A 7,084-nucleotide genomic window follows, 5' to 3' on the forward strand; every position below is an offset into this window, starting at 1 on the left:
CTTAGAGGCTATGATTTACAGACCCGTTCAAATTAGCGGAGGAATAGATTTCTCTGCGGTCTGCCGCGGTCTAGACAGCTTCCCCTACAGGCTGCGGCGGGTTGCCCATTACGGCCAACCCGAAGTGATTGAAATGTTTGGGGGAATTGAATTCTAGCAGCTGGTATTTCTATCTCAGTCTCACTGTTAGCCCGGGCAATCTCTGCAGTACTCAAAAAAGTGGAGGAGAAAAACAGTCAAGTCGACAGTGATTTATCCACTGGTGGATCACATTGTATGCCAAACTAATATCAAAATATTGCGTTATTTATGGCCTGGTGCACTTTTAATTATTATGTTTAACGACCCCATGTTTAAATCTCTTTTCTGCAACAATGCCATCCATCAAATATTCGCGCTGACGGATGGCATCGTCGTCTGAGCCATAAATGTTATTGACTGTAACCTCAATATTCACCAAGAGGAGCTAGAACAAAAGTCCTCTAAGAAGACTGTTGACCCCCTGCTGCGATTGGATCCGCCCGTTCTCTCTACAGTGCCGCTTCCCCTAATCAAGTCCCTTCCTCGCTTAACCACCGACAGCAAAGCGAGTGCAGGTGATCCAATGTTGTGTAGCTATTATTTCCTGCAGTAGCCTAATTGATGGGGGTCGACGGCTCGACCTTTTCGTCATTACTTAAATTAATTTTGCATGCAACTCGAGCTTGACAGTCGAAGCCGGTGCGGGGAGGGGAATTTGTGGCACTCTTTCCTCGTTGCGGGGGTAAGCTGGTGTAGCCTTGTGGGAAACCGCGGAGCTCAAAATGAGGTTTGTGGGCTACTAGCGGGAGCTCTGTTTTAAGTTTAATGGATGGGCGCAGAGGTAACCTCGGCACACAGCCTTAGCTGAATAAAGCGGTCATGATATACTGGAGGCGTAGAGAGCACAGGTTAACGATGCAGCTGACAAGTTTTCTCCGTTAGGTCAGGCCACAAACAACTGCAACTGGTCCGAGGTTTCTGGATGTCATATGAAGCGTCAGTCGGCACAAACTAAGCAATCATAAATGTGAAATGAAATTTCTGTCTACCTCTGGCAGAAAGCATCAAGAGCTTTCAAGTGTTGCCCATTATGAACATCATTAACATTTCAGTTGGAGATGATTGTTGATAAATGCAAATGCCACTGCTCATGGACAATCTAAGCCATGCTGCAACGAATCTTAATTTGTGATTTTTTTGTTATTATTATTATTATTATTATTATTATTATTATTAATATTATTTTTAACCTATTTTCATTCCTGTCAGGTATGTGCCCAGTGATGAAACACTTGGTGCTGTGATTTTCAGCACCATATTTATAAGATGTTTCCATACAATTCATGATGCAGCCGTCAGGTAATTACTTAAAGACCTGGTTACATGATTAATGAACAGGTGCCAGAGAATGTTGACAGCATATGTGTTCATGTATTATAAATTATGTAAATGAGCATGCATGTTTTGAACTATAGGCCGACCTGACAAATGCGTTACATTCACGACACTGCAAATAAATGATAATATAAAAGTTGACATAAGTTACCTGTTTATTTGGTTGTTTCCTGACACAGATCGGAAGAATGGAGCATCAAACAAATTGATTGTCCTAAAGAAGGCCCCTTAGAAGTGTGCTAGACCAAGACAGTTTTTACAATTGAGGTGGCTTTTTTTTTTTTGGGGGGGGGGGGGGATTTTTTATGCCTTTAATGTGACAGGATAGTGGAGAGTGACAGGAAGTGAGTGGGAGAGAGAGTCGGGGTGGGATCCAGAAAGGACCACGGGGCGGTAATCGAACCAGGGTCGCCGGCATATGGTGCAGGTGCCCCAGCCAGTTGCGCCACGGCTGAGGCCAATTGAGGTGACTTTTGAGGTGCCATTTTTAGAGCATGAGGAAAGGTATTTATTCATATTTGACAGGGGGAAATCATCTGTATTGAATTAAAGGTAATACATAATGTCAGTAGGTCCAAAGGCATTAATTGAAACATCTGTTGCATTAACTTTACTTGATTAACTTGTTCTTTTTCAAAACAACATCTAGTTTGACACAACATCTCAATTGCCTATATTTGTTTCCTTTGTGAGAATTATATTGTAGAAGTCAATTAAATCTAGGACTGCAGTTGGTCTAGAATTATTAAAGAAATACAAAGCACTTTTGCTATGGTAATTCTGTGACTCTCACCTCCAGCAAATGCCATGGGAAGAACGTGCTTGATTGAATGATGGCCTGTGTGAGTGAACCACATTTCACTAAAAAAATGCTCTGCATATTCAAATAGATGTTCCACTGCTTGATGAAGTGAAGCAGTGAGGAGTGCAGTGAGTTACAGAAAATGAAATTGACACCATACAGCACTGAGCTTGTTGAATATCATCTAAACCAATCACCCACACACGGGTAGAGGCAGTGTGCATTCAGTCCATGTTAGCTTGATTTGTAAACTCTTTTTAATGCAACTCGCCAGCACTCAAAGCAACAGTGTGCAGGTTTTCCCTTTTTTTGAGACATACACAGGAGAACTGTTGCATTGCTTGTGCGGTATAGATGGGATTGCCAGTGGCCAATCAACAACCAAACTTTACAACCTCGAACGTGCGTTTATTTTCGGATAATCTAATGGAGTTATTATCCCTTACATAACATGTCATGGGATAAAACAATAATGCGGGCAGTGTGCATTCAGTCCATATTAGTTTGTCTGTATTCGTAAACTCTTCCTAATGCAGCTCACCATCAGGTTGGCTGGTGGCAGTTGCGAACATGCCACATGTTGTACCCAGGATTTATAAAGGCCTCGCTTTGAGGTACAACATGTGCTGCCAGTAGCTTGAATGCTCAACCAAGTTGATTTGTAAGCGTAGTTGAAATGCACATCCTTTCCATCTCCAAAGACTTTTGTAAGACACGTTTGTGTGAAGTAGCTTCTGAAACTTCTTTTTGACTCTGTGCCTCGACACTGGGCTATTCACAAGCTCAGAGAAGCTAATCAATGACCGCCTCAAGGATGCCAGTCAGATTAGAGAAGAGCTGGAGGGGTCTGGACAGAGCTGTCGACGGGACTCAGGGGCAGACAGATTTGCTCAGACTTCAGCGACTAGAACCTTGTACACAACACCTGACCTTCAAATGTGTCTATAAGGTGAACGGCGCTCAAGTGGACAGTCCTAAAAGTGTAAGTGGACACCAAAAGACACCGTGGTCTAAACACTCAAGAACACACTTGACCTCATATCTTTCATATACATTTATTAATTTATCAGATGCTTTCATCCAAAGCGAATTACATATGTCCGTTATATTATAAGGGCCATTCTCCCCCAGAGCAACTCGGGGTTAAGTGTTCAAGGGCACAACTGTGGAAGCCATGAATTTAACTTTTCGGGCTATTGCATGCTAGCCCTGCATAGCTAGCCACCAGGGATGGATTACTGAACGGGCCTACAGGGCCCAGGCCCAGGCGCCCAAGGGGTCAGGGGGCCCTGAAGCCCAAGCCTTTGCATGGAATCATTGCCTCAATATCAACAAGTCAGGATGTAGGCTATGAATCTGATTGAATTTAGTATTGGCCATCCCCAAAATGTACCAGAATACAGGAAATCACATTAAACGATTTAAAAATGTTCTGGGGGAGGACCCCCAAACCCCCCCCCTCCCAGATATACGACAATTAGTGGGAGGCCCTTAATACATCTGGGCCCAGGGGCCCGAAAGTTCATAATCCGCCCATGCTAGCCACTACGCTAACACGTCTCCTTTCACACTGAAAATGCTACTGTGTACTGAGGAACAACACAGATTTCTGTTGGACACGACAAAGAGAGTAACTCAATCTAAGCAGTCTGGGCCCAGTTTCCCGATAACGATGGAGACACGCTCTTACGAGGGTTTTCTGCGATACATCTTACGATCGTTCGTTTGGTTTTTCCGACTGTTTCCCGAACATGCTCGTAGCGTGAACGCGCGTGCACTGCTCTTATAAGATGCTCTTAAGGGGAGCTGTCCACGTTAATAGTTCTAAAATGTCCTCTAATTTCACGGTGATGTCAGGTGACTGTACGTCACAGCTATAGGCCTACCGTTTAAACTTCGGATCTACACATTAATTCACATCAATACGAAAATAGAAACATTTTGACATCTGCATGTAAGCATACCAAGTGGGTTATATACAACACACAGACATAAATAATTGTAATTATTTAAGATTAGATTGTTGCACCATGCATGCAATATTTTTTTGCGGTGTCACTTAAGAACACGTTTGAAGATAAGAAAGAAGTCGAGTAAGAAAGTGAGGAAATGTGTAGGCTTAGATTTTGATGCAGTAGGCTACAGACTAAACCAAATGTTGCTTTCTCTGCTTTTTACCTCATAGGCCTAATAAAATATAGCCTTCACTTAGCAAAGATAATGGCAAACTATTCTGGCAACGTCTCGTTTCATAACTTGATTGCATTTTTGTCCGCTTTTCATCACATTATTACGACCATTAAATGTAGGCTATGCTATTTTGCACGCTAAAATCTTATTCATCACAGGTAAACACAATAAAGAATGGGAACGTAAATTGGATTATGTATTCTAAGTTGTAATTCCTCTGTATGTCCTGTTGGTGACCTCAGTGAGAAGTACTGTTAAGACGCTCTTAGCCGGTAACAAGAACTCTGGAGCACTCGTAGATCTACGAGTGTTTTCACGACGCTCTTAAACTACGATGGTTTCGGGAAACAGTCGGCAAATCTTAAGACGTTCGAAAGAGGGACTTTACGACGCTCTTAGGCTTAAGATGCTTTCGGGGAACTGGGCCCTGGTCAGTAATGGCTCTGGCTATATACACCTTGGGCACAGGTATAAATGGTAATATGTCTGAGCTGTCTTCGTGTGATCGGCCAAGATAAATTTTAAAAGTGAAAGCACGGCCTAGTTCTAACACTTGTAGACTACGAGGTTTGGCTTATTATAGCTTCAGTTAGAAGCCAGTGCCTCTCACCAGCATGCTCTTAATTCAACAGGAGTAATGTTAGTGTTCATAAATGAATGAAGGGAGATAAAAAAGACTTATGTCTTTTAAATTCGTCTCCCAAGGTTTACCGGAGCACTTCTAAATTTCATCATTTTTCCACATTTTAGTGGATACACCCAGAAGAGGAGTGAATCCCACCTTCACAGACTCCGCCGCACTACAGTATAAAGGGAGATAAGCCCATTTGAAATGCTACGGCTCTGCGTGATCCACAATAAAAGAGTACGTTGGTGTAATACAAAGGCCTGGGGGAGTCAATGGGTGGTGCCCGATTAGGACATGTGAGGATCGTTTTGGTAATGAGAGCTTGTATCAATGCTACTGCCTCAGCACAGGCGAGTACCTGCACCCCCAGTTAGGGCTTTTGATCTTCAGATATTTATATACTGTGTATATATATATATATATATATATATATATATATATATATATATATATATATATATATATGAGATACTTATTAATATGTCATAGGACTGAGCAGAGCATTAAGGCAGAAACAAAGACAGTGTATCTAATTTCCGCCAAGAGCAATGAGAGACAAACTGCTCTGTTCAATTAATGTGTAAGAAAAGTTGTAATGAGTAACAGTGTGTGTGTGTGTGTGTGTGTGTGTGTGTGTGTGTGTGTGTTTAAAGAATATATGCAACTGTATGGCTGACACTTGACATATGAGCCATTTGACATTTGAGTCCTCTCATGCATTGAACGCGCTCATCGCGTTACATAGGTCAGGAGGTGGCAGATGACTCGCTAACACCGAGAGCATGATTAGCCTTTCTAATCGGATAATGAGAGGCCGCGGCAAACCGCGCCTCTCACACGCCATCCAGCCGCACTCTAATGACTATGACACAAACCACACGGGTCTGTATGTACTCGGTTATGCCACACCACGCCACGCCGTGCCCACCGAACCCTCCAGTCGCACCCACATCTCCTGCTGTCACCGCTCAACCCTTGTCATCCATCATTGTCAGAAGATGATGAACTCCTGCGAGTGGAGAAGCAGAGCCGGAGGAGTGAATGAAAAGCACTCCATAGAGACTTGTTCTCCAGGGCCAGCGGTTCCTTTAACATTTGCTTGCCTTGGCTGTTAAACTGATGATATTGAAGAGGAACATAGAGGTGAGAGTAAGTGATTTTTTTTTTTTTGCTTGGCCTGCCTAGCTGCATGGGTGGCTCAGACACACACAAATTTCACACACACATAGACACTCACACACACACACAAATAGGACACCTGAGGCAAGGCCAATTTAACTAATCAAAAATGAGTTACCTGTTTGCTCTGTTTGGAAAACATCCCAAATTTTGGCAGTCTGAATACAAACTCCACCTCCCTGAGGTAGTAAATGAGAATGTCAATATAGACCATTTATATGTTAATGGCATTGACAGCTCAATCAAGGGGCTTGGAGAATACTACCTGACCAAACCCCTTGAGGGCATTCTAATCATCTTAAAGACATGAGAGTTTATGTGGAGATCTCAGAGTTATGAGACAGGTTTAGATAAGTAAGGGTAATAGGCCATATAAATCATATATAAATCATATATTTTGCACACATACAGAGAGAGGTAGAGAGAGCAAGCTTTCAATCTCTTTTTAGTTTAAAGGTTGTATCAGCGATTTCAGGCCCAAAAAAGGCCCAAACATAAATGATCACATTCATCTATGCTACGCTAGCTGCCTGCCCCATAAGCAGGCCGTCCAAAAAACATGTCTCTGTAGGCAGCCTAGGCTCCGAGATCTGTACACAAAAAACAATTGCTACCAACAAGGGTTGGCAACCCCTCAAAAGCAAAATAAAGTGTTTCAACCAATAACCGATGAGATGCGCATTTGGGAGAGTTTTACAGTAATTGCACGGGAGGGAGGGAGAGGGAGTAGCGAGCTAGCACTTTGTTTTGTTTGAACAACAGAAGTGACATATCCCTGCTAACGCTGATACAAACTTTAAGACTAAAGCGCCCGCACATAGCAGCTGATGTAAGTGCGCTGACATTTTTTTGTCACTTTCCTCCTATAC

The sequence above is a fragment of the Alosa pseudoharengus genome, unplaced genomic scaffold (assembly GCF_046254945.1).
Source record: "Alosa pseudoharengus isolate Yale_2024_CS ecotype anadromous, Long Island Sound unplaced genomic scaffold, YU_APseudo_1.1 YU_APseudo_1.1_scf_1, whole genome shotgun sequence".
Lineage (NCBI taxonomy): Eukaryota > Metazoa > Chordata > Actinopteri > Clupeiformes > Clupeidae > Alosa > Alosa pseudoharengus.